The sequence below is a fragment of the Martes martes genome (genome assembly GCF_963455335.1).
Source record: "Martes martes genome assembly, chromosome: 9".
Classification (NCBI taxonomy): domain Eukaryota; kingdom Metazoa; phylum Chordata; class Mammalia; order Carnivora; family Mustelidae; genus Martes; species Martes martes.
The window spans coordinates 120,261,652-120,277,805 of record NC_137896.1 but is presented as its reverse complement, the minus strand read 5'-3'; positions in this window follow the sequence as shown (position 1 = coordinate 120,277,805).

Below are 16,154 nucleotides of genomic sequence, written 5' to 3'. Positions count from 1 at the left end.
CTCCCCGGATGTCAGAGGGGACACGAGGCATCATCCTGTTCCAGCCCAATGAGGAAGTCGAAGCCCAGACAGGTTAAATTTGGGGAAGGCAAGACCCATGCCCATGGAGCATGAAACAATGTGTGAATGCTGAGTAATCCCGGGGCCTCTGTGGAAATGTCACGTTTCCAAAAGCACTCAAGCCAGGGCCCCTCTGGGAAGAGGCACCATAGAAATCCGTGCTAACGAGCCTCTCCCCCGGCCTGCTGGGGATAAGAGGGAGCAGACACAGATCTGAGAACAACAAGAGATGGCGAGACAAGGTCCAGGCGGGGAGGAGCTGGGGGCCTCCACCTTCACGGTCCCTCTCACAGGTGGAAAGTCACAACACCCAGAAGAGCAAGGCTGAGACCGCCACGGGGTCAGGCTGGAGGGGCAGAGAGAGGGCTGGTCTAGAGCTGTCCCAGCGGATGAGAACAATCTCCCGTCCCCCTAGCCTCCCCTCTCCACGGGTGCCACGCCCATCTCAGGAATCACCCGTGACCCTGCCCTGTACAGCCTGCCGGCCAAATCTCTACCCCCCAACCAGGGAGATCCTTCCAAATTCAGAACTGATCTCATCACTATCTTCTTTGAAAATCCGGTCCCTAGCTGTCCCTGTTCCCAGGTAGGAGGACTGCCCAGTTCCCACCTGCTAGGGGATTAAATAAGAGAATACTCGTAAAGTGCTCAGATGTCACCGTCCCTTTCAAGTGGCACTAAAGGAACTTCGGTGATATTTTTACTTAGGTTGAATGGTGACCCCCCAAAGGGGTCCAGATCCCTGGAACCTGTGACTGTGACTTTGTTTGAAACAAGAGTCTTTGCAGGTGTAATTGAGGTACGGATTTTGAGAGAAGACCATCCTGGACGGCTTGGATGGCCGTAATCCCAAAGCTCAGCACCTTTCGGAGAGACAGGCACTGAGCAGATCATGTGAAGAGGGAGGCAGAGCTTGGGGGATGGAGCCCCACGCCAGGGAGACCCTGGAGCCACCAAAGATGCCCCATGGCAAGAAGGTTCTCTCCGCTCGAGCCTCCAGAGGGAGCGCGGCCCTGCCGACCATGTTGATTGCAGGCTTCTGGACTCTGGAATGGCAAGAAAATAAATTCTGTTGTTTTAAACCACCCAGCTGTGGTTGTTATGACAGCTGCAGAAACCTAAGACAGGATCCAACAGCACATTTTCTAGACCTTTATTGAATGCTTACTAAGATTTGGTGTAATTTTACCTGTCACCCCATTCACTGGACTTTGAGCCCAGGTTCAAGGCCTTGATTCACCTTCACACCTGGACTGCCCAGCCTGCGAGGTTATCAGTGAGCCTCGCTGAGTTAAAATAACTGTCTGTTGGGTCCTCTTTCCCAATCCCAGAGCTTCTTCAATTACCCGGAGATGTGCCAGGAGGTGGCAAGATCTGCCTCCTGGTTATTCCCAGACTTCAGTTTTATCAGAAGTGATCCCCCCGCCCCCGCCCTTAGCAGGAAATTGAGTGATTTAACTGGTAAGTAATTTTAATCACTATTTTTATCACGAAACCAGGGATTGATTTCAGGGCTTGATCGGTGAGTGGAACACGTGGATCTGTATCTGTTTGGCCATGCAGGACTGCAAGAAAACGGACACAAGGGGCTATCTCTGGGCCACGCCTCCAGCTCTCATGGGGGCTCGTTCTCTCTACACCTGCAGGAATGCTGAGGATGCCCACGGTCCACGCCATTCCCCGGACCTGCCCCTCTACTCCTCCTGAGCCCAGCCCCTTGGCGCTCCTCACACTTCCCAGCACACTCTTCATGCCCCCATCACTTTGCATATGCCATTCCCTCTGCCCAGGTCTCTCCTCCCCCACTGTCCACCTGACACACTACTCCTCGTCCTCAAAGACCCCCTTCTCGTGTCACCTGGTCCATGAGGTCTTCTCGGATCTCCAGCAGGGGCAACCCTTTGGGAACCACTGTGAGGACAGTCTGCTCACCTGTCTTCCACTGGCCAAGGCCCTCAGAGGTAGACAAAGTGTTCCCATCCGTCCCCTCCCCTGCTTGTTTCTTGATGGCACGGTCTGCCAGGAACAACGGTGCATAATTATTTGTTTGCTCACAAGTCTTGTTTCTTCCCCGCAGAATGTGAGTTCTGCTGGAAGAAGGGCCCTGTTTCACTTTTTTTTTCTTTTAAGTTTTTTTATGTATTTGAGAGAGAGGTAGAGGGGAAGGGAGAGAGATAGACTCTCCAGCAGACTCCCCGGTGAGCACAGAGCCGGACATGGGGCTCCATCCCACAGACCTGAGATCATGACCTGAGTGGAAATCAGGAGCTGGGCATTTAACTGTCTGAGCCACCCAGGTGACCCTTGTTTTGGTTTTTTCACCTGTTGATTTTCACGTGCTTAGCATCAAGTCGGCCCATAGTGAATGTACTCCTTTACTGAAGCTCCCATAACAAATTACTACAAATGTAGGGTCTAAACAGTACAGATTTATTATTTTACAGTTCTGGAGGTCAGAAGTTCAAAACGGGTCTCACTGGGCAGAAGTCATGCCTTTGGCAGAGCTGCATTCTTTTCTGGAGACTATCAAAGCCAGCAACATTACAACTCTCTGCCATTCTTCCATAGCCACATCTCCCTCTGACCAGAGCCTGGGAAGTTTTTCCCATTTTAGGGACCCATTGCATGAGGTTAGACCCACCTGGATAATTTCCCATCTCAAGTCCTCCGTCACACTTGCAAAATCCCTTTGGCCATGTAAAGTAACATTCTGAAAGAGATTAGGATAATGAGCTTGGGGTGGGGGGGTCGTTGTTCTGCCTCCCCCAGCAAGCTCCTGCTAGGATGTCCAGGCGGTGCCCATTAGAGCAAGGACCCATGTGAGCTCATTTCTCCTAAACAAATCTTCCCTGGATGTTTCCAACCTTGGTGCTGCGCTCAATGGTATTAGCAGGTTAAATCTGGAGATCATAAACCATCTTAAAAGTCTGTGAAAGGCTGCTTTTTTTTTTTTTTTTTGACAGGGAAGAGGCCCTTGAAATCTTTTAATGCAAGAGCAAGCTGCAGAGGGGCGCCTGGGTGGCTCAGTGGGTTAAAGCCTCTGCCTTTGGTTCAGGTCATGATCCCAGCGTCCTGGGATGGAGCCCCGCATCGGGCTCTCTGCTCAGCAGGGAGCCTGCTTCCTCCCTTCTCTCCCTGCCTGCCTCTCTGCCTACTTGTGATCTGTCTGTCAAATAAATAAATAAAATTAAAAAAAAAAAAAAAAGAGCAAGCTGCAGAAGGAACTCATCTGCCTGAGATCTCTGGGGCTTCCGTTCCAAGTTACCTACTGCGTTAACAGGACAGATTCGCTGTTCCGGGAAGGCTGGTTGGGAACAGGAGGTGATCCCAGCAGCAGAACGGACACCTGAGTTTCATGGGATTCATTCCAAGACTCTCAAAATCCCCGCCGTGCTGCCGCTGGAATTGTCTCCCAGAAGCCCAGTTTCCATTGTTGCGCTTCCTCAAGAACGTCTGCGGTTTTCTTACCGTTTTCAGATTTGATTCTAAAGTCCTTAGCATTCAGGATATTCCTTGGTTGGGTCCCAAACTCCTCATGTCCTGCAATCTTCACAACAGTTCTGTGATGTAAAATGATTATGTCCATTTTATAGATGAGAAAACTGAGACTAGGTTCAGAATTTACCTAAGGTTCCATAGCGGATAAAGGGCACTGCCAAGTTTATACCCACGTACCTGACCTTAGGGCCTGGCACCTACGAGCCGAGCAATTTGATCCGCCCGCCTGTCAGTCATTGCTGCGGGAATGACCGACTCAGTAACCTTCCCCCACTGCTTGGGTAGGGGTCAAGTTAGAGCTGGACCACAGGCGGGGGGAAAGCAAAGCAGGAGAGAGGCTGGGCCTTTGCCTTCAGGCGTGTCTGTTCAAATCCAGAGTCGTCCCCCAGCCTGGGAGGCGGGAAGGAAGCCCAAGTGGAGGGTGGAAAACCAGAGAGCAGGCCCACAACAGGGCAACACCCAAGGGGAGGCCTGCGTTCTAGCCCAGGAAGGACTCAGGTCAGCTTAATTTACATACCGCTGACCCATTTTCAATATCTTAAAATAAGAAACACTGAGTACAAGCTTTAGTGATTATATTTATCAAGTCAGCACACAGTGAGGCCCAGGACTGTAGAGCTGAGGTTGATTGTCTCCCTTGGTCTCTAAGGGCACCCTCCCCGCCCTCACCCCCCCGTGCTGGGGCCTCTCACCTTCTCTTCTTGTCTCTCCCTCCTCAGGACCAGACCCCAGAGAGTGATCCGCCCCAAAGCTGGAGCGATTTACAAGCTACTGCATCAATCTCGCTTCCACTGGGATGCACAAATCCCTGAGGTTGGAGGTGGAGCACAGCTTGGCACTTTGGACATGTGGCCACAGTCTGCAATCGTGCTTCGCTCTGGACCTGAACTCGTTTACTCAGTCCCAGGCCTGGGGGCTGGCCAAAGGTCCCCCCACCGGGGGGACAGAACCTGTCCCAGGGACACAGAAGGGGGAGGACAAAGGGCACGCCATCTCCCATCCAACCAGCAAACGAGAACAGAGAGAGAGAGGGCCCAGAAGATGGGGATCAGTTCCTGTTCTCCATTTCACCGGAAGAAAGTTAATGAGGCCAGGAGAACCCCCCCAGGGATCTCTGTAGAAGCAGAAGAGGGAGAGGTAGCCCACTCCCAGTGATCTCCACACACACACACACACACAGATGCACACATACCTGCATACACACCTTCAGTGGATGGTCAAAGGAATAAAAGTCAGATCGATGGCCTTTCCGACCACACTAAGTGGGTGAGGGAAGACGGCAATCTACAGGCAGAGTGGCCTTGCAAGCACCCCCACCTCCACTCCCACCACCATTATATCGGATCGTATATGATCCGAAAAGTACAGTGGGGGTTGTAGAGAGAGATCCCTGCCTCCCGTCCAGGGCTGATCCCTCCCCTCGCCCAGGAGACCATCCCCTACACCCCACTCTGGAACTTCCCCTTTCCCCCTTCTCTCCCGGCACTTTCCCCTCAACAGACAAAGCTGCTCCTATCATCGATCACAAACACATGACAACCCTTCTATGTCCTTCCTTCTGTCCGGCGGCCGCCTTACCTTCTTTCTTTCAGGTCAGGCTTCTTGTGGAAATCTACTAAGCAGCATTCATAATGTTTACTTCAAAAAAGGCAACCAGAAAAGGCTGTGTGCAGTAGGGCGCATCTGGGAAGGAGAACGGGAAAGAGTATTTGCCCAGAATGAGGGAAGGACAGCCCGCCCAGAGGGAGCCTCTGTGAGCGGAGACGGGTTGGCGGGGAAGTCCAGCCAGGACCTGGGGATGAGGAATGCAGGTGGAGTGTGGAAGGGTGTAGAAAGGGAGGTCGTGGTGAGGCAAGGGACGTAGAATGGGGCCAGACCACCACAGGCCTTGAACGCCGAGCTAAAGCAAGGGCTTCGCGCTTGACAGTCACTGGGGATTCATTTGGACAAACCACAGGTCCTGACCAGCTACGTTCTCTCAGAGGATTGATTTGGAATGAAAGAGGGTTTGGAAAAGGAAGAGACTATCAAGGGAAAACTGGCAAGGAGGCACAAAAGAAAAACTATTGGAAGACAGCGGTCCAAATTAAGTAATGCTCTCTAGGATTCATTCCACAAAGTGCTCAGGCCTCGCGCGTGAGCTGTCACGCTGACTTACACCCAGACACACGGGATTTTGGGTAAGCACATTCACGTGTTTTTACAGATAGTAATTTTTATAGCTGTTAAATAATTCATGCTGGCATTGTTTTCTGTCTTGAGTTCTTAAAAAAGAGGCTGTTTACTGCGCAAGGGCTGGCGGAAATAAATCAGCTACCCACTTTGTCATCCTTTTTTCAATCTTGCTGTGCCGCGTGGGGGAGGCCAGTCACCTTCCAAAAGTGTTATCTTCAGTGGACCCTGTGCTGAGCTTTCTCAAAACCAGATCAAGAGCTTAGTCCTTTTTTTTCTTTTATTGAGTGTTTTTAATTTACAACTTTTTCGTTTGATTCAAACGAAATGGGTTCAGAGTGGGTTTTAGCAGTTGTGTCTCTCCCACTCCCTCCCCTCTAGGATGCCTCTGGCTTTACGTGCCACCCACCCCAACGGCTTTCCACGCAGCCAAGTGAGGGCCCAGAACTTCCAGTGGGAGGCATTCAGGTCAAGATGGCTCCAGCCCTTCCCTTTGTTAGGAGCCCCACAGAGCCCACGCTACCTGTCAGCCTTAAATCTGTTTGCACAGGAAAGCGTATAGCCCTGCTCTGCTATTTTTAGGAGCTGCCAGCATTGACTCAGTCTTTCTGCTGGCTTGCAGCCCTCTGCTCTCTCCTTCTCGCGCTGTCAGGGACTTGCTCCCATCTTAGAGTGCTGAGCTCGTCTCCTGTCTCCCTGGCCTGCTCAGCTTTGGCCTGCATCCCCCTCTTTGTCATTTTCATGGGTAGGGGCACTTCAGGAGCTGCATTTCCTTGCTTCTCCATTTTTATTTTATTTATTCATTTTTTTAAGTAGGCTGCACACCCAGCATGGAGTCTGACACGGGGCTTGAACTCACGACCCTGAGCTCAAGACCTGAGCTGAGATCTCTTAATAAAAACTTCTCCACAAATCACAGACACTAACCTGGATGGAACTGGAGACTTTTCATCTTGCTGATAATTTTGTATTCATGTAGTTATAAGTGGGAGTTAGTTTTGGGGTTTTTTTGTTTTTTATTTTAATGAAGTCTAAGTTCAAATATGCCTTTAAACAAAAATAATTTACAGTTGACCCTTGAATAACACAGTTTTGAACTGCATGGGTCCACTCATACCTGGATTTTTTAAAAAATACAGTATAATACTATAAGTGTATGTTCGCTTCCTTATGATTTTCTTGAAAACATTTTCTTTTCTCTGGTTTACTTTCTCATAAGAATACAGTAGTAATGCATATGAACACAAAATATGTGTTAACCAAATCTTTATGTTTTCACTAAGGCTTCTGGTCAAAGGTAGACTATCAGTAGCTAATTTTGGGGGGAGTCAGAAGTTGTACTCAGATCTTCAAATGCTTGGAGGTTGGTGCCCTTAACCTCTCCCTGCCGTTCAAGTTCAGCTGCACATTAAAATAACTTCAGAGAGAATGACATAAAGGAAGATTTACATGCTAGCTATAGGTTGATACTTACTGTTCATTATATCTTCACCCCAGAGTCTAGCAGAGCGACTGTCACAGAAAAGACACAGAATAAATGTGCGGGGGAAAGGCTGCTTAGGAATCAATAAATACATTCTGAAGTGTTAAGAGCTCGGTGACCGATCCCTCTCCAGGGTACACTTGCTGTCTGACATGCAGAACTTTTCTTCAATAATTTGAAAATGGTGGAGTTCTCAGACTTCTCTCCCAGGGTGGGCCTGGAGATATTTTTGGCAGTTGGGTTGTACGATAGTTGTTGGGATGATTTCTGTCTTAAGTAATCCCAAACTCAGTACAACATGTCTTAAACAGCAGAGAAACGGTATTACCTCTATGCTGTGTCTTCGGATAGGACCTCTACCCAGTCTTTGGACAGTGTTGGTCTAAGGTTAGTTACTCAGTGGTAAAATACCGTCTTTAAGGTCCATGTGACTTTCCACCTCACACCGTGCTGCCCATAGCGTATCTGCGTCACCATCGTAAGTTAACACACCCCATGGCTGCAAGATGGCGCCACAATCCAGCATCATAGGCAGATAGGCCATTGTACCACAGAAGAGGAACAGTTTCCTCCAATGCCTCTTTTTCCAGGAATACAAAATTCTTCCCAAAAGCTCCCCATAAGGGGGACCCTGCGTGGCTCAGTTGGTTAAGCCTCTGACTTCGGCTCAAGTCATGATCTCGGGGTCCTGGAATGGACAGACACTGTGCTCAGCTGGGAGTCTGCTTCTCCCTCTCCTTTTGTCCTCCCCTAACTTGTGCTCTCCCTGTCTCTCAAATAAATAAATAAAACCTTAAAAAAAATGCCCATTATGTCTTTTTGGCTAGGGCAGGGTCACATACCCATTTCCAAACCAATCACTGGCCATAGAGCTGGTCCCACTGTGGACAGTTCCAATCGCTCCTGAGTCACCACTGAGCCAGCCTGTGGAGGGATACGTTCCTGGGTAACATAAGAAATCTGCCAGCGAGGAAGAAGCGAGGAGTGACGATTGGACAGGCCATCAACAGTGCTGGTGCTGGTGCCCCTCACAGGCCAGCCCTGATTCCCAGCAAAGCCCCCTCTCTTGTCATTTTTGTAAGGAACTTCCACAAACCAGGAAGACACTGAGACAAATTTCATCAAGAAAAATTACACCAAGATTTGATTAGTTAATGAGCAACGTATTGGGGGAGAGTAAGAGTTTGCCAGGCCAAGAGGAGAAGGGAGAGAGGGTGTGCCTTCGAGGCTGTTAGAACAGGGGGGCTTAGACAGCAAGCATGTATTTCTCACAGTGCTGGAGGCTGGAAGTCCACGATCAAGGTGCCGGTGGACCCAGACTTCGGTGAGAGCGCTCCGCCCAGCTGGCCGATGGCTGCTTTCTTCCTGCGTCTTTATGTGGTGGGTAGAGGAAGCTCTGGTGTCTCTTCCTCTACTTAGAAGGACACTAACCTCATTGTGGGGGCTCCACGCTCATGACCTCCAAATAGTCCCACCTCCAATACCATCACACTGGGGATGAGGGCTTCAGCATAGGACTCTGGGGGGCTGGGGAGGGGGGAGGACAAACATTCAGTCCATCACACTGTGTTAGGTGGAGGGGGCAGGAGTTACAAAGGCACAGAGCCATCAACGGTACGATGTATTCAGAGAAGGCCAAGTTCAGTGTGCCTAGAGCACACAGGAGGGTAAAGAGATCTAAGTGCAGAGATAGTAGAAGGAGGCCAGATTACACCAGGCCAAAGCCGTGTCGTGTGGTGGCAAAGGGTATGGGCTCAGAAGTCAGGCCCCCGGCTGCACATGGGTTTCATTCTTAGTATCTGTTTCCTGGGGCTGCCGTAGGAAGTTTTACAAGCTGGGCGGCCCCAAACGGCAGAAATGTATTCTCTCACAGTTCTGAAGGCTGGAAGTCCAAAATCAAGATGTCATTAGGGTAGGTCCCCCCTGGAGGCTGAGGGAGAATCCATTTCTGCCCCTTTCCTAATTCCGGAAGCTGCCAGCAACCACTGGCCTTCCTTAGCTCGCGGCTCTGTAACTCCGTGTCTGCCTCCGTCTTCCCATGGTCTCCTTTTCTCCGAGTGTCCCCGTCCTCTTCCCCTTCTCTTGCAAGGACTTGGCATTGGCTTTAGGACCCACCCTAACGCAGACCATTCTCATCTCAAGATCCTTACCCTAATTACATATAAAAAGACTCTAAGCCCAATAAAGTCATATTCTCGGGCTCTGAAGGGACATATCTTTGGGGGACCATAAGGCAACACGACTATAGTATTAGATGATTTACTTAACCTTCCTGGGCACATTTCCTTTTCCATAATATGGGGATTAAAATGTTTGTCCTGGGGGCACCTGGGTGGCTCAGTCGGCGAACTGATCTTCATCTCGGCTCAGGTCTTGATCTCGCGGTCATGAGTTTGAGCCCTATACTGGGCTCCAGGCTGGGTGTGGAGCCTACGTAAAAAAAAAAAAAAAGTTTCTCTGAAGGGTCATTGTGAGTTTGAAATAAAATGCTTTTAAATGGCTGAGGAAGTACTTGGCTTACCTTAAGTGCTCAATAAATGGAAGGAGTGCCGATTTTACAGAGGGAGAGTAGGTGTGTAAGGAGGGAGGAAAAGAAGAGTCACTTCCCAAATCTGTTCTCCCTGTGACCGTGGAGGTGCACTAGGCTAGGCTCTAAGCAGTTCCCAGCTCAGTCAGTCTCTCGGGATAAGGGACGGGGCAGAGTTGCATCTGCCCGTGAAGGAACCATGGTGGGGGCCCCTCGCTGCTGGTCCCAGACCCCGCTTCAAGAATCACGGTCCTACACATTTCCTCAGTTCTTTTTTTTTTTTTTAAAGATTTTAAAAAATTTATTTATTTGACAGAGAGAGAGATCATAAGTAGGCAGAGAGGCAGGCAGAGAGAGAGGGGGAAGCAGGCTCCCCGCCAAGCAGAGAGCCCCACGTGAGGCTGATGTGGGGCTCAATCCCAGGACCCTGGGGTCATGACCTGAGCCAAAGGCGGAGGCTTTAACCCACTGAGCCACCCAGGTGCCCCACATTTCCTCAGTTCTGAAAGCACCTTCTTTGCAAATATTAAGTGTTCAATCAGTCTTTGTTGCAATGACTCATACACTTGGGGCTAAAAAGTTGATCAAAGACTTAACACCGATTTGAAAATGTTGATTGGAGGCTGCTAGTGAGTTAAGTCAGGTCTTTCTGCCTAGAAATTTGAATCGCGATGTAAATTAATTTGATTTCTACCAAATCCATCCCACTAAATACATTTCATGAAACTGCACACCTTGCTGTATTAAAAATTCCTGGGTGGGGCGCCTGGCCGGCTCAGTTGGTGGAGAGACTCTTGATCTCAGGCTTGTAACTTTAAGCCCCACGTTGGGTGTAGAGATTACTTAAACAACAGAATCTCAAAAAAAAAAAAAAAGTCCCTAGCAATGTGGCCAGCACACTCTGCTTGCGTGTTCAGGAGCTATGGGGCACTGGATTAATTTCATCGGATGTGCAGGGAAAAATCACAAGGAGTGAGCCACCTTCGTGCCTCTAACGGCAAAACAAAGAGATTTTAAGTCCTTAGCAGCAGATGGTAACTAAACCCATCACAGGGATCATTTCATAATGTATAAAATTATTGAATCACTATGATGTACACCTGAAACTAATGTAATACTGTATGTCAATTATACTTTAGTAAAAAAACAAAATTTAATTAAAGAGTCTTTAGTGGCAATATTGTTAAAGAATGTAATCAGTCAACGTAAGCACTGAGAGCCCCCTGCCAAGTCCCTGGGAGAAATGCTTTGGGAGATGAGGCTTTGAGATGTAATCTTGCCCCAAAAGAGCTAACAATCTAGCTGAGGAGATGGGACAAAAGGGGAAGATCTCTCGAGGGGTGTGGGGAAAGCTGCGTAAACCCCCCTGCCCACCCCATTGCTTCCCGGGTACAAAGAGTTGGAGTTTGCTGTATCACGGCTCACAAAAGCTCACTGGTGTGCCTCCCAGCTTGAAGTCAACCATGAGGACAGTCTGGATATGACAAAGGGGCAAAAGCTACAAATCGGGATTTCCTTGCCCCCTCCCTGAGAGCCAGTTTGCCGGCACACCGGCAACTCCAAGGGCCAGATTAGAAAAAGCTCAAGGTCGCTTCCAGGGTAGAGCCTGGAGTCTGCGATTTCAAGGGACTCCTGGTGTCAAGTTGCACAGAAGCCAGACTGGCCAAGACCTAGAGGGCTCCCAGGGGCTGGGGCTCAGGGCGGGGCTGGGGCTCAGGGCGGGGCTGGGGAAAAGTGGCCTGGAATTACTGACCCTCCAGGTGAACAGGCTGCAGAGGAGCGAAGAGGCCAAGGGCCAGCCTGGACAACCAGGAGGACAAGCGCTTGGACCTAGGGTCCGGAGGCCGTGGTGCGCCTGTGATGTCAGCAGCAAATGGCAGAGCAGGTGGGACCAGCTAGAGGCCAGGGAGGCCACTAGGGTGGGGGGGACAGCAAGAGGGCCCCAAAATACTTCTCTTGGCCAAGACGAGAGGTAAGGCGCCCTTTGCCCCAGGTCTAGGTCTCCCCGGGGCAAAGAAGGGGATGGAATCGTTGGGAGGAGGGGGTCTTGGATTTACTGGGTTGTAATCTAGAGCTGATCATGTTTCAAACCAGAAGTGACTAACTTGCCTCAAGAGGTGAATTTTAAGTTTTCCCACCTTTGGTGGAAAATGTGAGCTCAGGGCTCAAGATGACTTCCGTTTTATAGGAATAAAGAATGTCTTTGTACATCTGAGTCTTGTGGACTTGTTACTAAAAATTTCCAGCACCATTTGCTTTTGTAAAGCGAGCTGCGGAAATCACGATCGCGTGTAGCAGGAGTTTAAGGTTTATTAAAAGAAAGGAAGGGGTTCAACAATGCCTATTATTCCTAAGTTTAGCCCCAGCCTAGTTCACTAACGTTTTTCTAACATCGTTTTTCTTTTCCTTTCCCTTTCCTGTTTTTGGAGCGGTGGAGTGGCAGCAGGATGATAGAGAGATGTTCGTGACCTTCCTCGGATTTCAACAAGGGCTGGTCTTTAACCAGGAGCCTCATCTAATAATGGAGGAAAGTGCACCTTGAAAGGAGGACCCCCTTGCCCAAGGCTATTCTCTTAATTACGAGGGGAGAGAAGGATCCACCCCGGGTCTCCCCCTCTCAGTCCTACTGCTTCTGTGTTAGAGAGAGATTGCAGATATATAACTTCGGTAAGTGAATCTGAAATTCCAGTTGGACAGCACTGATTGCGAACTTAGCTTTTCCTTTTTTTTTTTTTAAGTATAATTAATCTTTTTTTTTAAAGATTTTTTTTTTAATTTATTTGACAGACAGAGATCACAAGTAGGCAGAGAGGCAGGCAGAGAGGGAGAGAGGAGGAAGCAGACTCGCCGGTGAGCAGAGAGCTCGATGTGGGGCTTGATCCCAGGACCCTAAAATCATGACCCGATCCGAAGGCAGAGGCCTTTACCCACTGGGCCACCTAGGTGCCTCCGAGGTTAGCTTTTCAAACAAACTTGTGAGAGACTAAAAGCTTTTTCTCTCTTAGGATGAAGTTTCTACTGAAGTGAAGAAGCAGGATTTAATTACAGCCCAGAGCTGCCCTTAGAGGTTCCCACAGTTTGGAGTCTCTTTTTTTTTTTAAACTGGTACCATATTTAGTTTTTGTCATTGTTGTTTTATTTAACCTTTTAGATGACTAAAATAGTTTATATCCATTGGGAAAACACAACTAATATGGACTAGTATAGGGTCGAAAGTCAAACAATCTTGACCTTGTCCCCTAAAACCCTCTCCCCAGACAGTTTGGTGAAAATAAACCACCCTTCCTCCTGCAGTGCTGGTGATTCGGACACAGAAAGCCGGGGCTAGGCTTTGCGCGGGAGGGCGGGACACCACCCTTTTAGGGCTGGATGTCTTCTAGCTACGACAAGAGAATAAGTTAACGGTGTTAGAAATCGCCCAGAAACGTAAGCTGTAAAGGATCTATCTCTCGGGTCCACAGGCTTAATTGCTGCCAGTTGCTGACCTGGCTGGATGTCCCTTAAGACATGATTTTCAAGCTGTTTGGAGGCATCAGAGGTTTGGCAAGGGCTTGTTCAAAATCTCACTGAAAAAAAAAAAACAACAAACTTGTTGATAAATATATCCAAATGTATTATATTCCATGTTTCAAATGTTTTTTAAAAATTTCTTTGCGAGAGGGGCACCTGGGTGGCTCTGTGGGTTTGGCCTCTGCCTTTAGCTCCGGTCGTGATCTCAGGGTCCTGGGCTCTCTGCTTGGTGGGGAGCCTGCTTCCTCCTCTCTCTCTGCTGGCTGCTGTGTTCTCTCTCTCTCTCTCTGTCAAATCAATAAATAAAATCTTTAAAAAAATTTTTTCTTTGAGAGAGAGAGAGAAAGCACACACAAGCAGAGGTGGGGGGAAGGGGCAGAATGAGAGGGAGAAGCAGGCTTCCCACTGAGCAAAGAGACTGATGAGGGGCTTAATCCTAGGACCCTGAGATCATGACCTGAGCAGAAGGCAGACGCCCAATCGACTGAGCCATCCAGGTGCCCCTATATGCTGTATTTTAACACACATTAACTTACATTGTCATGCTAACTCCCTCTTGGCTTGGACACCCTCAGAAAGAAGTTTCCTTCATTCCTGTTCACACATGCAGGATTTAAAAAGATTTTTTTTTTTTAAAAAGATTTTATATATTTATTTATTGGTCAAAGAGAGAGAGAGAGAGCACAAACAGGCAGAGTGGCAGCAGAGGCAGAGGGAGAAGCAGGCTCCCTGATGAGCAAGGAGCCCGTTGTGGGACTCTATCCCAGGATGCTGGGATCATGACCTGGGCTGAAGGCAGCTGCTTAACCAACTGAGCCACCCAGGCGTCCCCAAATGCAGGATTTAAACTTGTGTCATTGTAAGGAAAGTTGTACCTTTGCGGTCTTCAAAAAAAAATACAGCCTATTTATTCCTTTACGCGATACGGGACAAGAGGGTACAATATTACTCAGGAATACAAAGCAGAATATTTTAAGATTTGGATCCTGAGGCTGGTAGCATAGATTGCGAGCCTGGGTTCTGGAGCTGAGCGAGCTTGGGTCTGAAGAGCTTCCTGTGTGGTCTGGAGCAAGTCACTTAACCTCTCTGAGCCTCTGTTTTCTCATCTGTAAAATGGTGATGTTATAAAATGTATCCATCTTCTTAAAAGTCCTTTGGTTGTTTCTGTCACTGGGTACTTCCCTATGGCTATCCTTCTGTTTCCTAACATCTAATAATTTTTAATGTCTACTATCCTTCCACTTATCCTTCTCGGGACCCCAGCTTTCTGCCTCATCTTATCTGGTCTTTCTTCCCTTTCTTTTGGCAGAAGTCTTGTTCGTTTCTTAAGAAGAGCAACTCAGGTCTTTGCCTCCCGACACAAAGCCATAGTATTTTCGTTTATGTCTAAAATGTCATCAGGGCCCTTCGTTAAACAGAGTCCCTGCCCAGCCTGCCCGCAATACCGAGTGCCTGCCAGCAGCTCATAACAGACAGCGTTTCCCTGAGCCCTCACTCTCTTGGGTGAGGTGCTCCCCTCACCAGTGCCTGTGGGCAGGAGGGAATGGCATGGGGACTTCTTCTTCTTTTTTTTTTTTTTTTTGGATTTTTATTTATTTGACAGAGATCACAAGTAGGCAGAGAGGCAGGCAGAGAGAGAGGAGGAAGTAGGCTCCCCACGGAGCAGAGAGCCCGATGTGGGACTCGATCCCAGGACCCTGAGATCATGACCTGAGCCGAAGGCAGAGGCTTAACCCACTGAGCCACCCAGGCGCCCCGGCATGAGGACTTCTGACAGAAACTCTGCCATCTACCTTGGGAGGAAGAACTGCCCCGTAGGTTGCTTTTATAAGGAATGATGTTGAAACTGTCATCTTACAAATTCATCCTACGAAAATGTTGCTCTTAGCCGTTTTACATACAGGGTTCCCATGTTGGGAGTTCACTAGAAATAATGGGGTTCTGTCCATAAAGAAACATTTGACAAATGCGGACTTGGGGCTTTTCCTGGCTCCCTGTTACTCAGAATGGAAACGGTTTCTTTCATTGTATTTTTCCTTTTGAACCACTAAGAGTCTTTGCTTTCTTTAGTATTTCTTTTATTAAACTTTTTGTTCTCTCTCATGCTCTGAAACTAGCAGAATGTTCGCATTCCGATATCTGAGGCCTGTAGGCACCTCACGTCTTCATTTCCCTCAATCGTAGCAAACTTTTACCGTCTCTCCTGTCCATAAAATGCTATCATGGGCGGCACTTGCTGGCTTTAAAATGACCGCTAACAACTGACTGTTCTGGAATGCAGAGAGGATAATTTTCTTGAAGTCAGCACCCTTTACAGCAGTCTACTCGACAAAATCTTCACTGGATGGTATCAGAGGTACAGATTGTTGTTTTAACTAAAACAACCTAAATTCTAGGTATTTCCTCCAAATAAATGCAAACTTATCAACTGCTTGGGAAAAATACATTAATTATAAATATAAAACATACATAAAGAGACTCCTTAAGTCTGGAACTATTTTCTCTAGGCCAGTATGAAAAATTGAGCTTTGGATAATAATAATGATTAAGTTTCCTGGGAAAAAACCTTAATACAGCATTTTAACAACCCCCATGATCTACAGCATATAGTAACAATCAGAGTATTCATTCCAAATTGTGTATCTTGAATACTCAAAAAGGGCAAACTTGCCTCTTTGGAAATAAACCTATAGGAAATAAGAAATAAGCCTATAGAAAAATAAAAAAAGAAACTGGCATGCCTGGGTGGCTCAGTTGGTTAAGGTTCTGCCTTCGGCTCAGGTCATGATCCTGGTGTCCTGGGATGGAGTCCCACATCAGGCTCCTTGCTCATCGGGGAGTCTGCTTCTCTCTCTGCCTGCCACTCCCCCGCTTGTGCTCTCTCTGATAAATAAATAACTCTTT